Below are 13,571 nucleotides of genomic sequence, written 5' to 3' on the forward strand. Positions count from 1 at the left end.
TCAATGGGGACGGATCCGTTTGATGTTGACACAATATGGTGCAATTGCAAACGGATCCGTCCCCATTGACTTTTAATGTAAAGTCAGGAGTCCCTTTATACCATCGGATCGGAGTTTTCTCCAATCCGATGGTATATTTTTACTTGAAGCGTCCCCATCACCATGGGAACGCCTCTATGTTAGAATATACTGTCGGATATGAGTTACATAGTGAAACTCAGATCCGACAGTATATTCTAACACAGAGGCGTTCCCATGGTGATGGGGACGCTTCAGGTCAGAATATACTAAAAAACTGTGTACATGACTGCCCCCTGCTGCCTGGCAGGTGAGGCCAGGCAGCAGGGGGCAGACCCCCCCGTGTTTTTAACTCATTGGTGGCCAGTGCGGCCGGCCCCCCCTCCCCCCCTTGTAGTTAACTCATTGGTGGCCAGTGGGACCTCCCTCCCTCCGCTGTAGTTAACTCATTTTTGTAGCCAGTGGGCCCCCCCTCCCTCCCCTGTAGTTAACTCGTTGGTGGCCAGCCCCCCCTCCCTCCCCTGTAGTTAACTCATTGGTGGCCAGTGGGCCCCCCTCCCTCCCCTGTAGTTAACCCGTTGGTGGCCAGTGGGCCCTCTCCCCTCCCTCCCCCTCCTAATTAAAATCTCCCCCCCCCCATCATTGGAGGCAGTGGAGAGTACCGATCGGTGTCCCAGTTTAATCGCTGGGGCTCCGACCGGTAACCATGGCAACCGGGACGCTACTGCAGTCCCGGTTGCCATGGTTACTTAGCAATTTGTAGAAGCATCATACTTACCTACGAGCTGCGATGTCTGTGTCCGGCCGGGAGCTCCTTCTACTGGTAAGTGACAGATCATTAGGCAATGCACTGCACAGACCTGTCACTTACCAATACCTGTCCAATCAGACCCATAGACAATGATTTGTCAGAAAATGTGTCAGATAATCTGTTGGTGCAAATGTACCTTAACCCCTTCCCAACTGCCCACTGGATAGCATGTACAGGTCCTTCTAAAAAAATTAGCATATTGTGATAAAGTTCATTATTTTCTGTAATGTACTGATAAACATTAGACTTTCATATATTTTAGATTCATTACACACTAACTGAAGTAGTTCAAGCCTTTTATTGTTTTAATATTGATGATTTTGGCATACAGCTCATGAAAACCCAAATTTCCTATCTAAAAAAATTAGCATATTTCATCCGACCAATAAAAGAAAAGTGTTTTTAATACAAAAAAAGTCAACCTTCAAATAATTATGTTCAGTTATGCACTCAATACTTGGTCGGGAATCTTTTTGCAGAAATGACTGCTTCAATGCGGCGTGGCATGGAGGCAATCAGCCTGTGGCACTGCTGAGGTGTTATGGAGGCCCAGGATGCTTTGATAGCGGCCTTAAGCTCATCCAGAGTGTTGGGTCTTGCGTCTCTCAACTTTCTCTTCCCAATATCCCACAGATTCTCTATGGGGTTCAGGTCCGGAGAGTTGGCAGGCCAATTGAGCACAGTAATACCATGGTCAGTAAACCATTTACCAGTGGTTTTGGCACTGTGAGCAGGTGCCAGGTCGTGCTGAAAAATGAAATCTTCATCTCCATAAAGCTTTTCAGCAGATGGAAGCATGAAGTGCTCCAAAATCTCCTGATAGTTAGCTGCATTGACCCTGCCCTTGATAAAACACAGTGGACCAACACCAGCAGCTGACATGGCACCCCAGACCATCACTGACTGTGGGTACTTGACACTGGACTTCAGGCATTTTGGCATTTCCCTCTCACCAGTCTTCCTCCAGACTCTGGCACCTTGATTTCCGAATGACATGCAAAATTTGCTTTCATCCGAAAAAAGCACTTTGGACCACTGAGCAACAGTCCAGAGCTGCTTCTCTGTAGCCCAGGTCAGGCGCTTCTGCCGCTGTTTCTGGTTCAAAAGTGGCTTGACCTGGGGAATGCGGCACCTGTAGCCCATTTCCTGCACACGCCTGTACACGGTGGCTCTGGATGTTTCTACTCCAGACTCAGTCCACTGCTTCCACAGGTCCCCCAAGGTCTGGAATCGGTCCTTCTCCACAATCTTCCTCAGGGTTCGGTCACCTCTTCTCATTGTGCCGCGTTTTCTGCCACACTTTTTCCTTCCCACAGACTTCCCACTGAGGTGCCTTGATACAGCACTCTGGGAACAGCCTATTCGTTCAGAAATTTCTTTTTGTGTCTTACCCTCTTGCTTGAGGGTGTCAATGATGGCCTTCTGGACAGCAGTCAGGTCGGCAGTCTTACCCATGATTGCGGTTTTGAGTAATGAACCAGGCTGGGAGTTTTTAAAAGCCTCAGGAATCTTTTGCAGGTGTTTAGAGTTAATTAGTTGATTCAGATGATTAGGTTAATAGCTCGTTTAGAGAACCTTTTCATGATATGCTAATTTTTTTAGATAGGAATTTGGGTTTTTCATGAGCTGTATGCCAAAATCATCAATATTAAAACAAAAAAAGGCTTGAACTACTTCAGTTGTGTGTAATGAATCTAAAATATATGAAAGTCTAATGTTTATCAGTACATTACAGAAAATAATGAACTTTATCACAATATGCAATTTTTTTTTAGAAGGACCTGTATATAAATGTTCAGGCAGCGCTTTAATCCCAGCGCTGATCAGCTGGGGGTGTCTCGGGCAGGAGCAGAGCTGCAGGGTCTAAGGAGACCCTGATCAGCTCTGCCTGTGTGTAATGCCCCCACAGGGGTTTGTTTTACCCTATAAAGCCTCATCCACACGTCAGTGTTTCACGGATGTGTGCTGTACGTGTTCTCTGGAGACTGCACACGTCCCCATTCATTTTAATGTATATTTTTAGCACGGATGCATGCTCTATTTTGTCCGTGTTCACGGATCCATCGCGTCCATTATAGTCTATGGGTCCATGAAAACCACAGATGCAACACGGATGCCATCCGTGTTTCACAGTTGATTAAGAAGAGATGCTTTGAAAATTATTTTTCAGCTGTTCAGTGTCAGTAAAACACGGATGCAACGCGATAGCAAAAAACGAACACACAGACCCAACTCGGATCCTTCATGGATGCATTACTGACCACCTGCTTACAGATTTGAGCACGGACACGGACGTGATAATGAGGCTTAACTGGGGCTCCTGTGGATGCCCCAGTTACAGTGGAAACACTGAAGAAAAACATAAAGTCAGTGTCCTCCGGAGGTCTTTTAATAAATTAAATAAAATATAGGTAGAAAAAATAATAATAAAAAATCCAAATAAACATTGTAAATATTTTTTTTAAATGCAGTCGCTAACAGAAACCGCCACCATAGTTGCCCCGTTCACTCAAACCTATACATGTTATATATCAAACAGATCATCGCAAAATAGGGAACCCATTGCAATAATACATTTTGTGTCAGTTTTAATATTTAAGAAATAAAAAGCTATCATTTAAAAGAATTACATCCCCAGAATAAGCCAGGTGTTACTGGCGAAACAGCGTCGGGAGGAGGTGGCTGAGGGTTCCACATGCATTCTTGGGTAGTTATTTGCTTATCGTTTCCACACATGGGTCTGTTTATGCCAGGCATCCTCAACCTGCGGCCCTCCAGCTGTTGTAAAACTACAACTCCCACAATGCCCTGCTGTAGGCTGATACCTGTAGGCTGTTCTGGCATGCTGGGAGTTGTAGTTTTGCAACAGCTGGAGGGCCGCAGTTTGAGGATACCTGGTTTATGCCTTACTTAGGATTTTTATGTCTGATGGCTTCTATTGTCTTACTGGCTTGCTTGTTTGTGGCTTCTCTCTGCAATCTATATACCCTTGTGTGTGGCTTCTCTCTGCAATCTATATACCCTTGTGTGTGGCTTCTCTCTGCAATCTATATACCCTTGTGTGTTGACCCCTCAGCCTCCCCTATGGTTGTTTTTTCCTCACTGAAGGTTTCCCCCTTCCTTGCTGCTGTTTTTACAAAGTATATTTTTATATATGTTAAATTAATGTATGTTAACCACCTCACCTCCCCTAGCTTAAACCCCCTTAATGACCAGACCACTTTTTACAATTCTGCACTACACTACTTTCACGGTTTATTGCTCGGTCATACAACTTACCACCCAAATGAATTTTACCTCCTTTTCTTCTCACTAATAGAGCTTTCATTTGGTGGTATTTCATTGCTGCTGACACTTTTACTTTTTTTATATTAATCAAAATTGACCAAAACTTTTGCAAAAAAATGACATTTTTCGCTTTCTGTTGTAACATTTTTCAAATAAAACGACATTTCTATATAACATTTTCTCTAAATTTATTGTTCTACACGTCTTTGATTAAAAAAAATGCAATAAGTGTACATTTATTGGTTTGGGTAAAAGTTATAGTGTTTACAAACTATGGTGCAAAAACATTAATTTACGCACTTTGACTTTCTGAGCACCTGTCATGTTTCCTGAGGTTCTACAATGCCCAGACAGTAGAAACACCCCACAAATGACCCCATTTCAGAAAGTAGACACCCTAAGGTATTCGCTGATGGGCATAGTGAGTTCATGGAAGTTTTTATTTTTTGTCACAAGTGGAAAAAGTTTATTTTTTTTCTTACAAAGTCTTATATTCCCATAACTTGTGACAAATTTTACATGAACTCACCATACCCCTCACGGAATACCTTGGGCTGTCTTCTTTCTAAAATGGGGTCACATGTGGGGAATTTATACTGCCCTTGCATTTTAGGAGCCCTAACGCGTGAGAAGTAGTTTGGAATCCAAATGCGTAAAAATGCCCTGTGAAATCCTAAAAGTACTCATTGGAATTTGGGCCCCTTTACGCACCTAGGCTGCAAAAAAGTGTCACACATGTGGTATCGCGGTACTCAGAAGAAGTAGGGCAATGTGTTTTGCTGTGTATTTTTACATATACCCATGCTGGGTGAGATAAATATCTCTGTAAAAGATAACTTTACCCATTTTTTTATACAAAGTTGTCATTTTACAGAGATATTTCTCTCACCCAGCATGGGTATATGTAAAAATACACCCCAAAACACATTGCCCTACTTCTCCTGAGTACGGTGATACCACATGTGTGACACTTTTTTGCAGCCAAGATACTATCACGATCGGCGTGACTATCACATACGTGACACAGAGGGAGGGAAAGAGGAAGGCCCTGCCCAAGTGAGAGGGAAGGTGGTGACCCCTGACTCACCTTGCGGCTGGCACCTGGCTGCCCTGACGTCCCTAGACGGGTTCCTCACCCGTACGCCGTTCACGTGCCTAAAACCCTGGCTTTCCCTAAGATGAGCCCTAGTTAGTGAACAGTGCGGTGGGAACACTAGTCCGCACCACTAGCTCTAAAGGAAAACACCAAGGGGAGGACAGACAATGCAGACTCAACATATAATCCCAGGTGGGCGACAACAGGAGACAACAAAAAGCCCAACAGGGATCCGGAGGGTAGCACTCTGGAACAACAACCAGGATTCACAGCTCCAGTGGGTCAGTATAGAAATCCAGGCAGGAAGCTCTATAACTGGCAACTAGAGAAGTGTGAGAGGAGAATATAAGGAGGTTGGGAGTGGCAGACAAGAAACAGCTGAGGAGGAGAAGCTACGGATCCCTGAGTGAGACAAAAAGGATTGCAAGGCAAACACAGAAAACAATCACTAAGAAACAACGTGATCTTTAGACATAGAGCGCGCAGCCACCCGCTGCGACTTCCTGACCCCGGGTATAACGGAGTCAGACGTGGCTCTGGACACCCTCGTGACAGATACGCAAAGGGGCCCAAATTCCAATGAGTACCTTTTAGGAGGACATTTTTTTAGGCATTTAGATTCCAAACTACTTCTCACGCTTTAGGGCCCCTAAAATGCCAGGGCAGTATAAATACCCCACAAGTGACCCCCATTTGGAAAGAAGACACCCCAAGGTATTATGTGAGGGGCATGGCGAGTTCATAGAAGTTTTTTTTTTGGCACAAGTTGGCGTAAAATGTTTTTTTTCTTACAAAGTCTCATATTCCACTAACTTGTGACAAAATTTTTTTTTTTACATGAACTCGCCATGCCCCTTTCGGAATACCTTGGGGTGTTTTCTTTCCAAAATGGGGTAACATGTGGGGTATTTATACTGCCCTGGCATTTTAGGGGCCCTAAAGTGTGAGAAGAAGTCTGGAATACAAATGTCTAAAAATGCCCTCCTAAAAGGTACTCATTGGAATTTGGGCCCCTTTGCGCACCTAGGCTGCAAAAAAGTGTCACACATGTGGTATCACCATACTCAGGAGAAGTAGGGCAATGTGTTTTGGGTGTATTTTTACATATACCCATACTGTGCGTGAGAAATATCTCTGTAAATGATAACTTTTTACATATTTTTTATACAAAGTTGTCAATTTACTGAGATATTTCTCTCACCCAGCATGGGTATATGTAAAAATACACCCCAAACCACATTGCGTATGGCCATACCACATGTGTGACACTTTTTTGAAGCCAAGATGCACAAAGGGGCCCAAATTCCAATGAGTACCAATGAGATTTCACAGGCCATTTTTACACATTTGGATTCCGTGAGGGCGTATAGTGAGTTCATGTAAGATTTTATTTTTTGTCACAAGTTAGTGGAATATGAGACTTTGTAAGAAATTATTTTTTTTTTCGCTAACTTGTGCCCCCCCAAAAAAATCTATGAACTCGCCATGCCCCTCAAAAGTGATCTTTATAGCGCCACAGCGATTTTACGGTGTTTTTGCAGTGATCAGAAATAAAACATTTCTGTAACTGCGGTAGGGCGGACTGAACGCAAGTGTGCGCACAAGATCAGGCCTGATCGGGCGAACACTGCGTTTTTTGTAGAGCCTACAGAACATGTCCTATTCTTGTCCGCAATTACGGACAAGAAAAGGCATTTTCTATATAGTTCTGGCAATGTGCGGATCCGCAAAATGCGGAAAGCACATTGCCGGTGTCCGTGTTTTGCGGATCCGCGGATCCGCAAAACACATATGGACGTCTGAATGGAGCCTTACAGGGGGGTGATCAATGACAGGGGGTGATCAGGGAGTCTATATGGGGTGATCAGGGGTTAATAAGGGGTTAATAAGTGAAAGGGGGGTGTAGTGTAGTGTGGTGATTGGTGCTACTTACTGAGCTACCTGTGTCCTCTGGTGGTCGATCCCAGCAAAAGGGACCACCAGAGGACCAGGTAGCAGGTATATTAGACGCTGTTAACAAAACAGCGTCTAATATACCTTTTTGGGGTTAAAAAAATTGCATCTACAGCCTGCCAGCAAATGATTGCTGCTGGCAGGCTGTAGATCAACTTCTTAGCTGCGCGTCGCTGTGAACGCGCGTGCATGCGCGCGCGTTCACGCGAAATCTCGCCTCTCGCGAGACGAGGCGCCGACGCGTCAAGGAGGAATAACCCGGCTGCCCGCAGGACACATCCCTGCGTTAGGTGGTCGGGAGGTTGTTTTTTCTTTCATGTTTATATATACGTGTTTGGTGCTAATTTTAGGTGTGTTTAGTACATTGAATTGTTTGGGCTGTTCTCAGCACTATATATTCATTATAAGGCCTCCTGCACACGACTGTATGGCTTTTTCAGTGTTTTGCGGTCCGTTTTTCACGGATCCGTTTTTCCGTTTTTTGTTTCCGTTGTATTTCTGTTTCTGTTCCGTTTTTCCGTATGGCATATACAGTATAAAGTAATTAGATAGATAAAATTGGGCTAGACATAACATTTTCAATACATGGTTCCGCAAAAATCGGAACGGAAACTGAGACATAAGGATGCATTTCCGTATGTGTTCCGTTTTTTTGTGGCCCCATTGACTTGAATGGAGCCACGGAACACGTGATTTGCGGGCAATAATAGGACATGTTCTATCTTTAAACGGAATGGAAAAACGGAAATACGGAAACGGAATGCATACGGAGTACATTCTGTTTTTTTTGCGAAACCATTGAAATTAATGGTTCCGTATACGGACCGTATATGGAACGCAAAAAACGGCCAGTAAACGGGGGGGGAAAAAAATGGTCGTGTGCAGGAGGCCTTACCCGGTGATTAAATCTAGTAAGAATTAGAGGTTTTCCTCCAAATTAACCCCAAAAAAAAGTGTCAAGTAAAAAAAAATAAAACGCTAAAATGATTTTGGCAGTTAAACAAATAAAAAAGTTTGTATCACTAAACCACCACATGCACAAAATCACAAAAAGTTGCCTGGACATTCAGGCCTTTTTTAGGTCATGAAAGGGTTAAGGCAGCACCACCATGATGTGTAGCAGCTCCCACCTCCTCTGATGAGCAAGCAGTTATTGGAAACAAATGCTGTGTTAGCCACTGTAAGGCTGGGTTCACACCTGAGCGTTTTACAGTGCGTTCCTACGCGCTGTAAAACGCTCAACAGGCAAGAACCAATGATTCCCTATGGGAATGGTTCAGACCTGAGCGTTTTACAGCGTGTACGATCGCGCTGTAAAACGCCCGACGCCCCAAGAAGTACATGAGCTTCTTTGGGGCGTCTTGTCGCGCGTTCCCGTACATAGACTTCAGTGGGAACGCGCAACAATAGGTGTTCGCTGGTCTCTGTATGCGCGATTGCAAACGCCCGTACAATCGTGCATACACAACGCTCAGGTGTGAACCCAGCCTTAGGGTACTTCCACACAGTTTCCTGATGCAGTTTTGGAAGCCAAAATCAGGAGAGCATCATAAAAAGAGAGAACGTATAAAGGACAGAGAAGACTTCTCCTTTTTTAAATTCATTCCTGCTTTTGGCTTCTAAAACTGCATGCAGAAACCTGACCATGTGGCCGTACACGAAAAAGCTTCTTTTTTTTCTCTGCTGTGAACTACTGGACGTAAAGATCTGTGCACACTGTACCTGGTCTTGGGATTCGTGCTGGCTTTTGAAGAGCGTAGATCCACTATGATATTCCTTCCGTCTGACTCTGATCATATGACCGTTTACTCAGAAAGGAATTCATGATGCTTCTCTGAGGGGGCGAGGCGTAGATGTTTTTCAATCTGCCCTATCTGTTTCCATGTTCAGTGAATGTTCATTTCCAAGAGGAAACATCCAGATGCTGATCCAGCAGCTGTGGTGTTCAAAAAAGCAAAAAATGAGGAAACATTGGTAACAATAAAACATTTTTCTATTCTATCCTTTAAGGGAACTTGTGAGAAGTTTCCTGCAGCCTGAACCATGTGTAGTATAATAGTGCTCTGCTGCTTCAGAGAAAATATTGTTTACAAATGAGCCGTGAATGGTGAGAAGAGTCATGGGGCGGGATGGCTTTCACACTATATTTTCTCCGCAGCGCTCCAGAGTAAAACATAATTAACTGTAACAGGCTTAATGCAACTTATATGCACAGAGCCTTGTGAACGTATTCACTCCCTTGGTGTTTTTTCCAGTTTTGATGCATTACAACCTGGAGTTAAGATAGATTTTAATTAAGACTTGATGACAAAACAGTACAAACTGTTAAAGTGGAATGAAAAATATACTAAATAAATAAAAAACTGTTGCAAATGCAGAAGTAAAGGGGGCAATACAACACAAATGAAAGAATTTAAATTACTAAAACAGGAAGGTAGAGAAGAGGCACTAAAAAACTTCAAGAAAACCCCCCCAGAATATATAGTTCTTCAAGTTACAATATTAATTGGTTCCAGGACGACCATTGTAAGTTGAAACTATTGTAACTTTAGCAATTGGTTCCAAAGCCCAAAATGTCATCCACAATAAGAGAAAATAAAAATTTAGGAAAAATTAGGCTACTTTCCCACTAGCGGCACGGACCTCCGGCAGGCTGTTCCATCGGGTGAACAGCCTGTCGGATCCGTCCTGCCGCTAGTGACCGTGTGCCCCCGGACTGAAGCTCTGTCCCCATTGACTATAATAGGGGCGGGGCGGAGTTCCGGTGGAGGCACGGCATAAAACTACGAGATGTCCAACATTTATTCCGACAGCCTCTCGCCGTGCCTCCGCCAGAACTCCGTCCCCGCCCCCATTACAGTCAATGGGGATGGAGCGGCAGTCCGGGGGCACACGTTCACTAGCGGCAAGACGGATCCGACAGGCTGTTCACCCGATGGAACAGCCTGCCAGAGGTCCATGCCGCTAGTGTGAAAGTAGCCTAAGGAGATAAAGCCTCATTCACACATCCGTGTCCGTGCTCAAATCCGTGAGCAAGTGGTCAGTGATGCATCTGTGAAGCTGTCCATGAAGGATCCGTGTTGGGTCCGTGTGTCCGTTTTTACTGTCCGTGTTGCATCCGTGTTTCACTGACACTGAACAGCTGAAAAATAATCTCTTCTTAATGATCCGTTAAACACGGATGCAACATGGATGGCATCCGTGGTTTTCATGGGCCCATAGACTATAATGGGCATGATGGATCTGTGAACACGGACAATATAGTGCATGCATCCGTGCTAAAAACACAAATCCACGGACCGTGCTAAAACACTGATGTGTGAATATACACATTAAAATGAATGGGGACGCGTGCTGTCCATGGAGAACACTTAGGCTCCATTCACACGTCCGCAATGTGTTTTGGGGATACACGGAGACACGGATCCGCAAAACACGGAAAGCGGCAATGTGCGTTCTGCATTTTGCGGACCGCACATTGCCGACATAATAGAATATGCCTGTTCTTGTCCGCAATTGCGGACAAGAATAGGACATGTTCTATTTTTTGGCGGAAACGGAAGCACGGATGCGGAAGTGCGGATCTGCAAATGTGGATGTGGACAGCACATTCTGTCCCCATAGAGAATGAATGGGTCTGCACCCTTTCCGCAAAATTGCAGGACCCATTTTGCGGACGTGTGAATGGAGCCTTACAGCACATGTCCGTAAAACACTGACGTGTGAATGAGGCTTAACTTATCAGAACGGGCTTATGAGGGATCTGTCCTGTCAAACCTGATCCAATCAGTTTCTATGAGGAGGTAATTCTAGACTGGGCAATGGATTTCATATATTTTGACTTCAAAGCGTTTGCCACTAGAGATGAGCAGCATGGGCAATATTCGTTTTTGCGATATTTCTAAAATTTTTGGCCTAATAATTTGCTAATTCTAAAATTCGTGATCTCCAGTTATTATTTTCTAAAACGCAGGTCTTAATAAATGACCCTTATATGTTTGATGGATGCAAACACATAACACATTAGTAATAGTAAAAATTAAGTGTTATAAAATATATAATAAAAATGTAAAGAAAGTTTACAATTTCTTATTAACAGAAAGTTTAGTGTGTGATATAGTGTTACTAGAATTGGAATTCTTGATTCTACATTTAAAGTATTCTTCTTTCAGTGGTTATATTACAATGACTAATGACTTCATGTCTGTGTCTTTAAGTCAGAATCAAGAGGGACATCTCTGTGTTCAAAGACGTGGTTTGATAGATACCGGTAACTACACTCTGTTATTGTAAAAGGGAAATATCCACACATTTAATTACATTAGTTATGTGAATAATCTTGTAAAATGTACCATATACACTTACTCACAAAAATGAGTATTAGGCCTCATGCACACGGCCGTTGTGTGCATCCGTGGCCGTCGTGCCGTTTTCCGTTTTTTTTTGCGGACCCATTGACTTTCAATGGGTCCGTGGAAAAATCGGAAAATGCACCGTTTGGCAGCCGCATCCGTTATCCGTTTTTCCTGGCCGTGAAAAAAATATGACCTGTCCTATTTTTTTCACGGCCAACGGTTCACGGACCCATTCAAGTCAATGGGTCCGTGAAAAAACACGGATGCACACAAGATTGTCATCCGCGTCCGTGATCCGTGTCCGTTTTTTCCGATCATTTCAATGGCAAACTTGACTTAGATTTTTTTTTCATTTTTCATGTCCGTGGATCCTCCAAAAATCAAGGAAGACCCACGGACGAAAAAACGGTCACGGATCACGGACCAACGGAACCCCGTTTTGCGGACCGTGAAAAAATACTGTCGTGTGCATGAGGCCTTAATAGGATAGATATGTATGTCCCATTAGCCGTTCTGGTGTGAATTGTGATTGTTATATTTCTTATTTGGGGATGTAGAAATAGCAAAATAAATACATCTTAATTGCTGTTCTGCTGTGAATTGTGAATTTTTTTATGGGGGTACCCAATTATTCAGAAAAAGAAAGTCTTAATTGCCATTCAGCGGTGAAGTAGCATTGTACTACAGCCATTTACGTGGTGTAGAAAAAGGAAATATAAGTACATCCTATCAGTCATTCTGCGGTGAATTGTGATTGCTATATTTCTTTTTTTGGGTTCTAGAAATAGGGAAGAAAAAGGAAAAAAATATATGTGACCGAGTAAAGGCGGACGCTCAACAGACAGGATCAGTTTTTTGGGGGTTATTTTTCTGACAGATCAGAGGAAAGGCAAAATAATCAGTGACCCTCTCCACTCTGTTGGGTGGCTCTACTTGTATATGCGTTTAATAGAACAGGTTCTGTAGACATCTATGTGAAATCAACTGACGACAGTGTAAAACGAGTGCGCTTCTTCTTGATGCTAACATCGACCTGTAAGCCTGGGTTCACAATTGAGTTATTTGGTCAGTTTTGGCCCCGTAACTGCCCAAATAAGTGAAGTGTGCAGTGATTCTAAGAGCGATGCCTGTCATGTGCATGTCATACGGACTCACAGTATTGTTTCAAAATCACAGCAGACTCCCTATGCGTGTTACTGCAAGGCACAGTTTTCTACACCACTATACAGTCTTTCTGCAGCCAGGAAATAGCTGTTTTTTAACGCTAATCACCATGAATAAATTTGGATTAAATCGAATCTTTTCGGAAAATTCGCTGAACCGGCCGAATTGAATTTGAGAAATTCGCTCATCTCTAGATATAATGTACAGTAGTCAGTGTACAGCTTGTATAACAGTGTACATTTGGTGTACCCTTAAAATAACTCAACACACAGCCATTAAACGGGTTGTCTGGGTTCAGAGGTGAACCCTGACATACCCATAATTTCACCCAGCCAGTCCCCCTGATGTTAGCATCGGTGCATTTTATGCTCCGATGCTTTCCCTTGCCCGGCGCTGCATCGTGCAGGGCATGAACTCTTTTATTTACAATAACACACTGCCGGGTGGAGGCTTCCGCCCAGCAGTGAGTTCGGTGATGTCACCGGCTCTGATGGGCGGGCTTTAGCACTGCCCTAGCCGTTTTACAGGGTACGGCAGAGCTAAAGCCTGCCCATCAGTGCCAGTGACGTCACTGGGCTCACTGCTGGGCGGAAGCCTCCGTCTGGCAGCCCTATAGAGACCCCGGTTCGTCACCGGAACTCCATAAAATGCCTTTGCCCTGTGCGATTTAGTGCAGGGCAAAGGAGAGCATCGGAGCATGAACTGCTCTGAAGCTCAAGTAAGGGGGGCTGCCTGGGTGAAAATGGGGATATGTCCGGGTTCAGCTCTGAACCCGGACAACCCTTTTAATGTCTATGCCGATGGCAACAAAAGTGAGTACTCCCCTGAGTGAAAGTGGGCAAATTGTACCCAATTAGCCATTTTCCCTCCCAGATGTCATATGATT

The 13,571-nt window shown here is 43.9% G+C and overlaps 1 protein-coding gene across 1 annotated transcript in view; it reads right to left on the reverse strand.

The window, feature by feature from the left end:
• The window catches only part of LOC122928875 (membrane-spanning 4-domains subfamily A member 4A-like), a 44,176-nt gene extending 35,185 nt beyond the window's left edge, over nt 1-8,991 (reverse strand). Inside the window, exon 1 of the mRNA XM_044282167.1 lies at nt 8,889-8,991. The gene's annotated coding sequence lies outside the window, so the exon portion shown is untranslated. The remainder of the gene's footprint in view (nt 1-8,888) is intronic.
• Between the last annotated feature and the right edge of the window lie 4,580 nt (nt 8,992-13,571).

The sequence above is a fragment of the Bufo gargarizans genome, chromosome 2 (assembly GCF_014858855.1).
Source record: "Bufo gargarizans isolate SCDJY-AF-19 chromosome 2, ASM1485885v1, whole genome shotgun sequence".
Taxonomy (NCBI): domain Eukaryota; kingdom Metazoa; phylum Chordata; class Amphibia; order Anura; family Bufonidae; genus Bufo; species Bufo gargarizans.